The sequence below is a fragment of the Lates calcarifer genome, unplaced genomic scaffold (genome assembly GCF_001640805.2).
Source record: "Lates calcarifer isolate ASB-BC8 unplaced genomic scaffold, TLL_Latcal_v3 _unitig_4020_quiver_2213, whole genome shotgun sequence".
Classification (NCBI taxonomy): domain Eukaryota; kingdom Metazoa; phylum Chordata; class Actinopteri; family Centropomidae; genus Lates; species Lates calcarifer.
Window position 1 is genome coordinate 877 of NW_026116657.1, and position 13,272 is coordinate 14,148.

Below are 13,272 nucleotides of genomic sequence, written 5' to 3' on the forward strand. Positions count from 1 at the left end.
TTCTCATCTGATTTGAGGATGTACGGACAGAGGGGGTTGTGTGCTGTACAATTTGTTGAGGCCCCCTAAGGCTAATTTGCCAAATGACTGATGATCACTTTTGACTATATTTCCACACCCTGATGTAGAGTGTTGCTGTACTACCATGTTACATCACAGCTGTTTGCTATTACAGGTACAACAGAGGTTCAAAGTACTTGAGGGGGCATTTAAGGGAAAAAGTTCAAGAAATGAAATCTTATCCCTGTGTGTGTTGTAGCTGCAGTCAGGGAGCCATGTATCGAGGCAGGCCTGGTGAAGGTGCTTGTTCCGCATCTGAACAGCAATAACCAGGACATGCTGCTGAACACAGGCAGAGCCATTGGACGCATCCTGCTTTGACAACTGTGAGTTGGTGGTGACAGTGCCGGCTCAGTCAGAGGGGTTTACTGATGATGAACAGTGGGCTGATGAGGCAGAGACTGTGTTCTGTTGAACGTTACAGAGAATAGACTGCAAGTCAGTTAAATTTGATGTATGCAATTATCACTCAAAATTATCACTTGTGATACAGTAAACTGGTGGAGCCAGGAGATGAAACAATGACCTTAAAGTCAAAATTCTTTTTGTATAACAAACTAACAATAACATAGATCTGTCACTCTTGATCACTTCCACTGTATCTCTCTGACCTCCCACACAGCATACCAGCAGGACCAGTTAGTCCAGAGTGGTGTAATCCCCAGACTGGTGTCCATAATGAGGGAATATCCAGAGAACGACCCACTGGTTAACGTCTGCCTGCTGGCCCTCTGTAACCTCGCTGACATGGGTGATTATTTAATAATTGTGCTTATCATAGGAATTCATTGTGAATTAGTTGTGATTTGAATCAAATAGTATCAGTATTTAGATATGTCCTTCATAGATACCTCACTGTTCCTTTAATAACTGGTCATCTCTGTGTTACGTTTCCATGTTATCCATGTGCTCTCATGTGTTTCCCTCCATAGTCAAATAAGTGCCAAAATCAGTGGGAAGAGGGAACAGACAAAAAACAGCTGTGATTCATTCTTTAGTGCTTCCCCACTCCTGTCATCATGGAGAATGTCATACAATTAGCCCAACTTATAGCTTACACAGCGATGTCACAAGGATACAGCAACGAAGCTTGTCTCAAAAGAATGGAGGTTGTAATTACACTGTTGTAAGTTGTATATTTTAATTGGAACCCTTATCAAGAAGAGGGCAGGAATTCACCATCTCAAACAGCTGCTGTGTTAAACTAGCAGTAGATGGCAGATGTATGATCACTGGTAACGCTGTCTATAGTTATAGACCCCCTGTGCTTGCAGACTCTGCGAGGGAAGCCCTGACAGAGCTGGATGTGGCAGATGTACTGACATTTCAGTTGAAACGGGCACCTGATGCAGAAACGCCGACACGTCATCCTGGAAATACTGGGCGCACTGGGCGAGAGTGGTAAGACCTGAAGGTCCTAAAGGAAATTAAATGTGTAACATTTGACTTGTTACACATTTTATTATATGGATTAGCTAATCCCAATATAAAACCACAGCAAAAGATTTCATCCCCATTGTCTACTCTGTTTTAGAGGAATGCATAATTCAGATTATCAGAGATAAAAGAGAACAATGTAAAATGTCAGATTTTCCAACATGTTCATCCAACATGTGATAATGTTCAATATGATATGCAACATAATGTAAGTTGATGTTAGCTATTAATAATGGTTAAAACAAAGACAGTAGCACAGCTGAGCTGGTTGTGTTGTACCACCAGATATACTGAAGCTGCAGTTTGCAGAGTCAGGAGTACCAGAGGCTTTATCAGCGATGATTCGGGCCTGCTAGGAGGTTCTGACCCCCATGACCTCTGCAGCATCAAGATCGCCTCCAACCTCATAGTGTCCTTGCTTTTAGGAGGTGAGTGATGCATGACATCTGTGAATGTGTATGTGTATAAAGCAACAGTTCTGTCTCACTGTAGGTATTCATTTCCTTTTTTTTTTTTTTTTTTTGCCTTTTTTAAGTCTTTCTGTTTGTCTTTCACCTCATTTAACTGGTCAGATTTTCAGAAAGACAAAATTGCATGTGTGTGTGTAAAGTCTGAAATATGTAATTAGAAAATTCTGTGCACATAACTTACTATGCATATTCAGCTTGCCAGTGAAGATACCACTGACTGTCCTGGCTTTTCCTCCATCACCATATTCTGTCTGTCTGAACACACCATAAATGTAATGTGGACTAAATGAAAGACACAGAAGAGGAGATAGAGATGGAAAAGCACACAGGGTGTGGGCTGGACATAACAAACAGCCTAGCAGATTGTTTACAGTATTGTGACTCCCTTCTGCCTCATTTATCTTGATAGTGTGACCTTTCTGGGTGATAGTGTGTCACAGGCAGACGACAGACCATAGTGTCTTTATGTGCCTGTCTGACATCAGCACACCAGCTTTGCCTTACTACTGATTTCTTTACCCAAATAATATGTATCACCATACACCATGTATTATTGTACAAGGATGATAATGCCACTGCTGCTTGTTGGAAGAAATGATGTGCTGTTTGGGAGTATTATAATGATCTTGTGTTTGTGTGTGCATGTGTGTGTGTCTCAGATGAGTCTATGCAGAAGTGTTTTGGTGAAGGATCAGGTCTGGTGTATCAGGATGTTCTGTCCTGGCTACAGAGCTCCAACACTCAGCTGCAGCTGTCTGGAGCCTTGGCCATCGCCAACTTCGCCAGAAATGGTGAGATATTTGTCAGGAACAAACAGCTTGTAAAGAAACATGTATCTTTGTATAAACAAGCTGACACCACCACAGCTGAGACTTTTGTCAATAAAGTAAGTAACTATAACTACAGTGGCTGAGAGAGCTCAGCACACTGCAGCTTAAGAGCAGTGCACGTGTCGTCAGATTGTTGAGGATGTTTTGTTTGCTTGCTTGTGTTTTCTTAAGCTGCAGTGTGTTTGTTTACACATTATTGTAGGTTTAAGATTTAATATCATTTTAATCCAAAGATCTTAAAAGTCACCACTTGACTGGAGGAAGTAATATCAAGTCCTTAATTTCTTTAACCAAAAAAAAAAAAAAAAAAAAGATGTTTAATTTTTATGTGAAATATTGTTTCATAAGTGAAATGTTGGGGTTTTCTGATGACAAGGCTGGATTACCAACAAGGCAGTTTTGGGTGATTAAATTGAGCTGTTGCAATTACATGTCTACACCTTGAATTCATATAAAGTGATACAGTAATCCAGGTTTGAAATTTGTTTTTGTTGTCTCGCTGTGTTCCTGTCAGACAGTAACTGTGTGAAAATGCTGGACCTTGGGGTGGTCCCTCACATCCTGACTTTGTTGGAGCAACATGTTGACGAAGGAGATGTGTCTGTTCAACATGCTGGACTGAGCGCGCTCAGAAACCTGGCTATTCCTGGTACTGATCAAAATAAAACAGTGGAGATATGGTTCCACTGACCAAATTACTGAATTAGTAATTTAAAATTATTATTACATTATTAAAAAACATTCTTTCATTAAAATAATGTTAAAATTGTCCTAAATGTGTTTTATCCTCATAAACTATACCAAGCAATACATGCAAACACACAACACTTAAACTGAGACACTATGGAAGTGCATCAGTATAACATTTGTGTCTTCCAGCCACCAATAAAGTGCGGATGCTGGAGGATGGGGTGACAGAGAGGATAAAGACCCTGCTGCGCTCTGACATGCCACCAGTTCAGTTCAAACTGCTGGGTACACTACGCATGATGGTGGATGGACAAGGTGAGCTCAGGTGTAGGCTGAAAGACTTTAAAGACTTTAATAATTCATGCAGTATTTAATGGCATTAAATACATGATAGTGGAGTCTAAGACAGTCCATGATGCTCCTTGCTTTCGCAACATGCTCAGGCCAAAATGCCAACTTGACCACTTGGTGTCTAACAGACAGATTTATAATGTGTAATTACTAAGACATTACTATAACTCACAAAAACAAAAAGTAGGGCTAGTGTCAGAGGATCCAGTGAAGCATGTATCTGTGTGGTGTCGTTGGTAACGTTTGTAAATGACTGGGGGAGATGTAGAAGTCTAAAAAGAAATAAAAGGAAGGATGACAGAGAAAGAGAGGAGAAAGAAAGGGAAATTAATTTGGGTGAACTTTGAAAGGAGACACACAATCAGATGGGTGAGATGGAGTTAGGAAGGTCTGACTATTACTATCATTATTACCACCACTCTTATTTTAATTCCCTGGCATTTCTCTCTTTTTGCTTTATCTTATTTTTTAATAAGTTACTATTCCTCCTTTGTGTAAGAGGACTTTCAGATGGCCACACCCACATCCTGCATAGAGGGCTGGCCAGTTTGGACAGACCCTGATGCTTATTCACTGTGGTGTGAAAGTCTCCATTTAAAGCATTACCTTTACAATTTTTATTTATCTGACCATTGTCTGTAAAAGGCCAAAAATAGTGAAAATGTCCATCACCAGTTCCCAACAGTCAAGATGTCCTGATTTTATTTGGTTTCAGGTCTTGAGGTTTTCAAATGCCTTGTTTTGTCTAAACAGTTTATTGAGCACATTCAGGTCCCAGGGGAAGAGTCCGTTTGATTATCATATATTTCCTCTAGCACCATCTTCATCAGAACTTGGCTCTATTCAGTCTAAAATTAATTCCATACACCTTTCTCATATTGTCAGTTTAATGTACATTACACTGGAGCTTCAAAGGCTTAAACTTTAAGTCTTTTTTTTCCCCCTGTACAACTCAGTGTTAACTTGTTGCCTTATTTTCTGTCTGATTTTCAATCAGTTCTTCTATGTTTTTTTCCTTTTTCCTTTTCTCTGCCATGTTGTGTGTGTCAGAGGAAGCAGCCTTAGTCCTGGGGAGAGATGCTGTGCTGCTGGCTCGGGTCATGGAGTGGTGTGAAGCCAAAGACCACGCAGGAGTTCGAGGGGAAGCTAGTCGCTTATTGGCTGCCCTCATCAGACACAGCCGCAGCCCTGTGAGTCTGTTCATTTTAACTGAAATTCACAGTTTCTTTCCTCTTGGTAATTGGAGTTTAACGTGATGACAGTGTATGTATATACACACAGACAAACACTGAATATCTGTAATGGGTTGATTTCCTCTGTGACAGGAAGTTGTCCGTGCTGTAGCCAAAGCAGATGGGGTTCGGCACCTTATTTCCATGGCAAGAAGTGAGCACGTCATCATGCAGAATGAGGCCCTGGTTGCATTGGCAATAGCATCTGCTATTGACCTTGGTAAGGCATTTTTGGTGACTAAAGATTATCTGCATGTCAGCATTGCTGCTTGAAAGTTTGACTGGAACTACATGTGAACTCTGTTCAACTCTCAGCAAGGCTAAGTATGCACATGTCTATCCTTTCATAGCTGAGCTGCCTGGAACCCGTGGATTGTTGAAATGATTTGGTATTCATGATGCATGAGCCTGTCTCTGCTCTCAGGTGTAGCCTGTTCATACACCAACAATGTTCAGCACAAACTAACTTTCCACTTGGTTTCTTGTTGTGTTAAGCACATATAGCTTATGGCTGAGGGATACTCCAGTTACCTTTACTCTGTGTGCATTGTTTCTGTGTTTTAACATACATGTTCTTCTCTGTTTAGGTTTAGCAGTTATTTAGGGTTTTATGCAAAGGTTTTATCTTCACATCCTTTGAACAGTACATCACATATACACTGAGTTAGCAGTGTGTGAGGAACACCTAGCTTAAAATAATGCAGACCAATTCAGTAGTCCTGCACTAAATCCTCCTTAATGGAGGTTAGAATATTCAGGTTTTGTTGAAACTGTGTAAAGAGGTGCTGATTTAAGTGTATAATCATTTTGGAGAATGAGGTCTGTGGGGCTGTTGAAATGCATCGGATTATATTAATAGATTTTCCTATTAGAAACTAGGCTAAACAAAAGACACACTCCTTTGTATGATTCAATACAGCTGATATACATTCCATCCAAAAAATAAGTCAGGCAGGTTTATAAGTAGTTTGAAATATGAAGGGGATGTAAGACAAGCTTGTGTGCATGAATAGTAATCAGCACCACACTGGTTGGACAGCTCCTCCTCAGGCTAACCATGGTTTATTTAGCCTAAGACTTAAAATAGACACTGTGAAACATGCCTGTATGTTCCACTATCATATGAAGCAGAGGCAAAAAACCACCCTTCACAAAACAACGAAAATAAATTGTTTGCTTGCATAGTATCAAACAGACACAAGACATTGCAATGGAAACTAGCATACACATGACATACAAGTGGAACCAGATGCAAACAATGTGCTTCACTCGGGACTAACTACTTCCATCTACAAGATCCTTTGGTTTATTTACTGATACTAGATACATAGTGTACATTTAGAGATGCGTTTGCATGTGTGTTTACTCATATGTGTGTGTCTGTGGGTTTGTGTTATAACCGCAGAGTCTATGAAGGATCCATTCAGGGAGGCAGAGCTATTGGCCATGCTAAAGAAGATGTTGGAGGATCCTGTAGGGGCAGTTGAAGTCAAGTTCAGTGCTTTAGGTCTCATCTGCAGCCTGGCTAACACAAGTATGTGTTCCATTTCACAATACACATTCACAGAAATTCTGTTCCACTGCAAATTTCAAGATGTTTTAGGGTGTGAGAAAAACTGCACAAGAAAGTCACTGGAATAAGGTGCAAGCCTGAAGCATCAGGAACATCTATTCAACAAGAAAATAACTAGAAGCGATGATTTCTATGGAAACACCAATATTTCTCTTTGTTGGTTGGGACTTTGTAAATACACTCACTGAGCACTTTATTAGGAACACCTGTATACCTGCTTAGTTGTACTTAGTTATCCAATCAGTCAATCATGTGGCAACAGCACAATGCATAAAATCATGAACACACAGGTCAGGAGCTTTACTTCACGTCAAACAAGATAATGGAAAAAATGTGATCTCAGTGACTTTGGCCATGGTATGATTGTTGGTGTCAGACATGCTGGTTTGAGTCTCTCTGAAACTGCTGATCTCCTGGGGTTTTCACAAACAAAAACCATCCACACACCATACACAACCTTGAGGCAGATGGGCTACAACAGCTGAAGACTATGTCAGGTTCCACTCCTGTCAGCCAAGAACAGAAATCTGAGGCTGCAGTGGACACAGGCTTACTAAAACTGGCCATGTGATGACTGGAAAAGTGCGACCTAGTCTGATGAATCTGGATTTCTGCTCAGGCCGCTGTTGGTAGGGTCAGAATTTGGTGTCAAAAGCATGAATCCATGAACTCATGAACCCATCTTGTCTTGTGTCAGTGGCCCAGGCTGCTGCTGGAGGGGTAATGGTGTGGTGAATGTTTTCTTGGCACACTTAAGCACTCTTAAGTATTAACATACTTATTACCACACAGTCATAGTTTGAATTCCACAGCCTATCTGAGAACTATTGCTGTCCATTTTCATCCCTTTATGGCCTAAATTTACCTTCTTCTACTGACTTTTTTATTTTAAAAGCAAAGGGAGGCCCAGTCCGATATTAGTATGGGGTTCTTAATAAAGTGTTCAGTGACTATAGATTTCAGCAGAGCTTGGAGCCACCATCCACATTTAAGACATTTGAGCAGTGGCTCCAGTTGTCAGCTATTGTGTTGTCACTTTAGGTCACTTTAGATGTGCACAACACTTACATTTATACAAACACAGAGATGTTCAGAGGGTATTCAGCACCTGAATGCAACTTATCTGCATATTCTTACCTCTGCTGCCAGTTGTGACCCATCTTACACTTGTCTCTCTTCTTCTTTCCATCCTTGTCTGCTTTAGGTGAAATGAAGGAGGAATTGAACTCTGTGAATATGAAGGAAAGCCTCAGTAAACTGACAGATCATAGCAGCAGTAAACTTGCCTCACAGGCCAGTTCCATCATGGCTATTCTCAGTGACACCAGCTAAACCAGTACACTAGAGCAATAAAGAATCTCATCTGCTGTATGGATTTATCCAACTTATTCAATAACATACTTTTATTCAAATGATCTTATTGCACAGACATTGGTAAATAATGAATTGGCTTCTAAAATTGTCACCTGCTATGTGGCAACAATGACTAACTAAAAACATGCATGATTAAGACTTTGTGCCCCCAAGAGCAGCTCCCAGGGGCTGCAATGTTCGCAGGAGGAATAAACAACATAAGGACAGATTTCCAGTTTTTAAACCCTAAACAGTAATAGGGCTGGAGTGCAGTTTTTGTTGGAAGTGTTGGCCGAAAGGAAAGGCCATAAGGTCACCAAGCCCAAGATGGTTCATGGAGCATGAATGTACTCAGCAAATTCCATGGTAACCTGTCCATCAGATTCTGCTATTTCTTCATACAAATGTACAGTAAATGTAAAAGCATTGGTGGTGGCAGTAGAGGAAACATCAGGGGGTCTACAAAAACAGAGGGATTCCCTCACATAAAATCTTCAGAAAAGGCTTATTTAAAATCAATAATTTTTTTCAAAATAACTTGTCGTAGACCAAAAACATGATCAAAAGAAAATTATGAAAATCTAATTTTCCTGAATGATTTTTCACAATGGCACAAAACAGGGTCAAAGAGGCATCCAAAACCTGGTCTTTGCACCCTTCCAAAGTGGTAGATAGATGGGCAGATGGACAGACATCACCTTCTTTGAGCCCTGCAGGTAGAGGGTCAAAAACATTAGTGCAAAGTGTTTATACTTACAGGATGCAGGCTCCTGTTAATTATTTGGCACATAACTTTGCAAGTTTGCACTGGTTTAACCCCTTAACGCTGATCGTCTTGAATTCACATTATACCGTTTGCATTCAGACTGCAGCCAAGATAGCGTCAGCTTGAAAGCAAAAACACAAGTAATTAATTTTTTTATACAATTATAAATACATTCAGGCATCAAGGGGTTAATACTTCAAAGCAACTAACAAACTTCCAGTTGTGGAATACAGAGGTTCAGCTTCAAGTATATCATATAAAGTTTCAAGTCTCAAAAGAAATTTTCTAAAATATTTTTAAAATGCACTCAGAATATGATCAGAGAAAGTTTTCGTTTTCAATATCAAAAAGGTGAAAATGTAACAAAAAGTGATTTAGACTTCTAAGGTCCACTTACTACACTTTATTCAAAGCTTTCAGCCACATCTCATGGCCTTCATCACTGGATGAAGTTTGTCTGTTGTCATGGAGATTGCTTGGTTGTCATCACATGACCTAAACATAGACCTTTGGTTAAAAATGAAAATGTGTAAAATACAATCCTGTCTCAAGGCAATCTGTGTCCATGTAATCAAATGTGTTGATGTATTTATTGATTTTATGTACATGGACACGAATGACCTTTTTTTGTGGCAGCTGACACGACTTTCAGTTCGTCAAATAGTCAACATTTAATGTATTGATTAATATAGCCTACATGGCCACTAATTAATATTTTTTTTCAGTGACAGTAAAATATTGGCTTGTGGTCAGTATGGCAGTATTATACTTATTTATGGTTATGTGTAGGCACACATGGCGCATGGTTAAGGTTATTGAAAAATTGTGGTCTGGTTTAATGCAGAAAAGGTTGATTGGTTTAATACACAACATGTCTAAGATCAGACATGTTGACTTCAATTGAACCAACACCATGATCTTTTACAAGCTTTAACCAAAGTGCCTTTGTTGCCTAAACCTAACCACAGACTTTGGATACAGACCCCAGTCTTTCATGTGACTGTCATGTGCTTTGTCCAACCCAACCTATCTCCTTTCAACTCTGTTTCCATTAATGAATGTAGCACTTCATTCAAAAAGGAAAAAAAAGTTTTCAATTGAGATACATGAGTTTGAAAGTTGTACTCACTGCCATATAAAGGGATGTACACAAAATAACTAGATTACACTAAGTGTACATGGACACAAACTGCCATGAGAACAAGCTGGAAGAATCCAAGTAGTCACTTGCTCTTGCAGAGAAGGGAATGTACCGTGCTTTGGGCTTGCTTTCTCATTATCTTTCCAAGTCAACAATGCCAAATTTACTTTAAGACTGAGGTATTTTTTATAGGCTGAAACCTGGTCAAGATGACCAAAATCTTCACTACATAATCAACATAACCAGTTCATCAACCATTATCAAAGCACTTTAAAACAGACTGTCATTCTGAAAGGTAGATTCAAACAAAATTAAAGCTGCGAGCAGCGTTGAACGGGCCCTCGCACCCGGCGCCCGTCGGGGGAGCGGCGACCGCGGGACCCCGGCAACCGCGGGGTCAACGCAGGTCGCAGGGCACACGCTGGCGTAACAGTTCACACTTCCGAGATGTAAAAATTTTAAATAAAAGCTTTTACGCTAATTATTTTCTGTGATAATATTTTTCAGAGCTCATCATCTGTGACAGCTCTTGGCTCTCTTGACTGTAACCTCCCTGTGGCAGCTTCTCACAGACTCAATCAACTCCTCTTCCCCTCCCCCCTCAAACACAAACACAAACACACACACACACACACACACACACACAGATACCCCCTCCCAAAAGGAGATAAAACTCAGTTTTAACTTGAGTTTAAAAGCTTTGAGCTTTGAGCAAAAGCATTTTTTTAAGTTCTGTTATTGGGTGCATATATAAATCATTTATGCTTAAACAAGGCTTATAATGAAGTTATTTGAACAGTGAATATCTCATCTGCCTAAAGTCAGGGCGAAGCCACTAACCAGCTGTAGGGATGGGTATCATTAGGATTTTATCTTTATCCATACAGACCCCTATCAGTCCAGCTCAGACTGTTACTGGTTTAAGAGAGTGAAGTTTATAGCAATTTGCAAAATTTGGAGATTAGTGACAAACTAACCAGTTAGACTACATACAGACAAGCTTTCATTTTAGCTGTTAGTAACAGTTTGCCATGAGCTTAACCAGCGTGCTGTGCTTCCTGTTAAACATGTTATGAGACTGTGGACAAGGCTGAAAATATTACTTTACTAACTACTTGCCGAACAGGCGCTTTGACAAAGAAAAGGTAAAGGCCAGCAGCTTTTACTTTTCAATGCACTTGTCGTCAACTTGAGTGGCTTATATTCAGCTGGTTCACCTCGACGCCCGTGGACCTAGTGAACTTTTCCTGTTGCCGTACACTGAGTAACACGAAAAAATCAGCTGACCCCGTGTGAAATTTCCTAACTGATCAAAACCAAACTGTAAAGACAGCATCAATCCACGCTCAGCTTTGGTCAAGGGGAGACATATGGGAGAAGATGAGTAGAGAGATGGAAAGAAACAGAAAGGGTGATGGAGAAAGATTACATGAATTCAAAATAACCTACAATTCCTTCAAATTAATTTGAAGCCAGTTTAATTTTTTGAGCCAGCTTTGACATCTGCAGATATGAGTTTCTGAAGAGGGGCCTGCTGAGGTTAGATGTGCTGAATAATATCCATTTTCATATCAGAAAAAACACTGCATTAAACATTGTCTTAGCTCACTGAGCTGAGGTCAACAGGTAATATAACCAACCTGTGAGGTGGCTCACCCCCGTAAGATAAACACATAAATGATCCCTGATAGAACCGATAATTAAAGGCACATCAGTGACAGGGAATGCTATTAAAACTAAACTATAAACTGGTGACATTAACTGCAAAAGAAGATTTTTATTGATACATTTCAGGTAGAATTTAGTTTTCAATAAGGAAAATGCTGTAAGAAACCTGAATTTGTTGCAACAAATTTAAAATAAAAGCTTTTATGCTAATTATTTTCTGTGATAATATTTTTCAGAACTCATCATCTGTGACAGCTCATGGCTCTCTTGACTGTAACCTCCCTGTGGCAGCTTCTCACAGACTCAATCAACTCCTCTTCCCCTCCCCCTCAAACACACACACACAGACACACACACACAGAGACCCCCCTTCCAAAAACCCATCAAAGAGTAATACAATGGCTCCATCTGTAGGATAAAGTAGAGAGTCGCAACAGGAAGTTACCCCAAAATCTGAGGTTTCAAACAGGAAGTTGGGTTTCCGAACTTTGACGGGCCAGAACCGGCACACGCTTCGACCCAAACTCACAATTTTCGGAGGACTTCTTCCAAAAATTGTCAAGGAGGGGCTGACAACATTTGAAGTGAATCTGGTCACCCGTCTAGAAACTGGACATCACACTATAAAATATGTCATTTCCTGCTATAAATAGGTGGCGCTACAACAATTGTATGAATATTGACATATGGATGTGTGCAGATAGGTACCATTAACAATCCTGTAAAGTTTGATGCAGTTTGGACAAAGTATGGCCGAAATATAGCAAAAATAAAGCAACTTCCTGTTTCGTGGCGAGTAATCGAACTTTGAGGGGCCATAACTTCCACGCCCTTCAACAAAAACTCAAAATCTGCCGCAATTTAACATCGTCTATGTCTTAAGAACATACTATTAAGTTTTGAAGTCAATGGGATAATGCGTCTAGGACTAGTTCGCGTTCAAGCGACCCCTGGAAATGGCCAAAAACACACAATTTTTTCACCTTCCGGTCAAAATAAAAATACTTTCTGTTGGGTTTAGAATATGGCTCCAAGAGACTTTTTGGTGCGTCATGGGATGTTACATATGTGTGCAGATTTTCAGATTTTTAGGCGCAACGGGCTTGAGGGGCTGTTCCGTTTAAAAATGTAGGTGGCGCTACCGAGGGCATTTTACCACGCCCATGCTCAAGACCCCTAAATTATTAAATTTTTCGCCGTGCCTGACGCGTCTGCAAATTTTGGTAAGTTTTCACGCATGTTAAGGCCCTCAAAAAGCCGATCTAAGAGGCGGAAAAAGAAGAAAAAAAAAAAAAATAATAATAATAATAATAATTAAAGCTGCGAGCAGCGTTGAACGGGCCCTCGCACCCGGCGCCCGTCGGGGGAGCGGCGACCGCGGGACCCCGGCAACCGCGGGGTCAACGCAGGTCGCAGGGCACACGCTGGCGTAACAGTTCACACTTCCGAGATGTAAAAATTTTAAATAAAAGCTTTTATGCTAATTATTTTCTGTGATAATATTTTTCAGAGCTCATCATCTGTGACAGCTCTTGGCTCTCCTGACTGTAACCTCTCTGTGGCAGCTTCTCACAGACTCAATCAACTCCTCTTCCCCTCCCCCCTCAAACACAAACACAAACACAAACACACACACACACACACAGATACCCCCTCCCAAAAGGAGATAAAACTCAGTTTTAACTTGAGTTTACAAGCTTT

At 40.3% G+C, this 13,272-nt stretch overlaps 1 pseudogene; it reads left to right on the forward strand.

The window, feature by feature from the left end:
• Positions 1-434: 434 nt before the first annotated feature.
• LOC108895554 (rap1 GTPase-GDP dissociation stimulator 1-B-like) lies at positions 435-10,326 on the forward strand (annotated as a pseudogene).
• Positions 10,327-13,272: the final 2,946 nt, after the last annotated feature.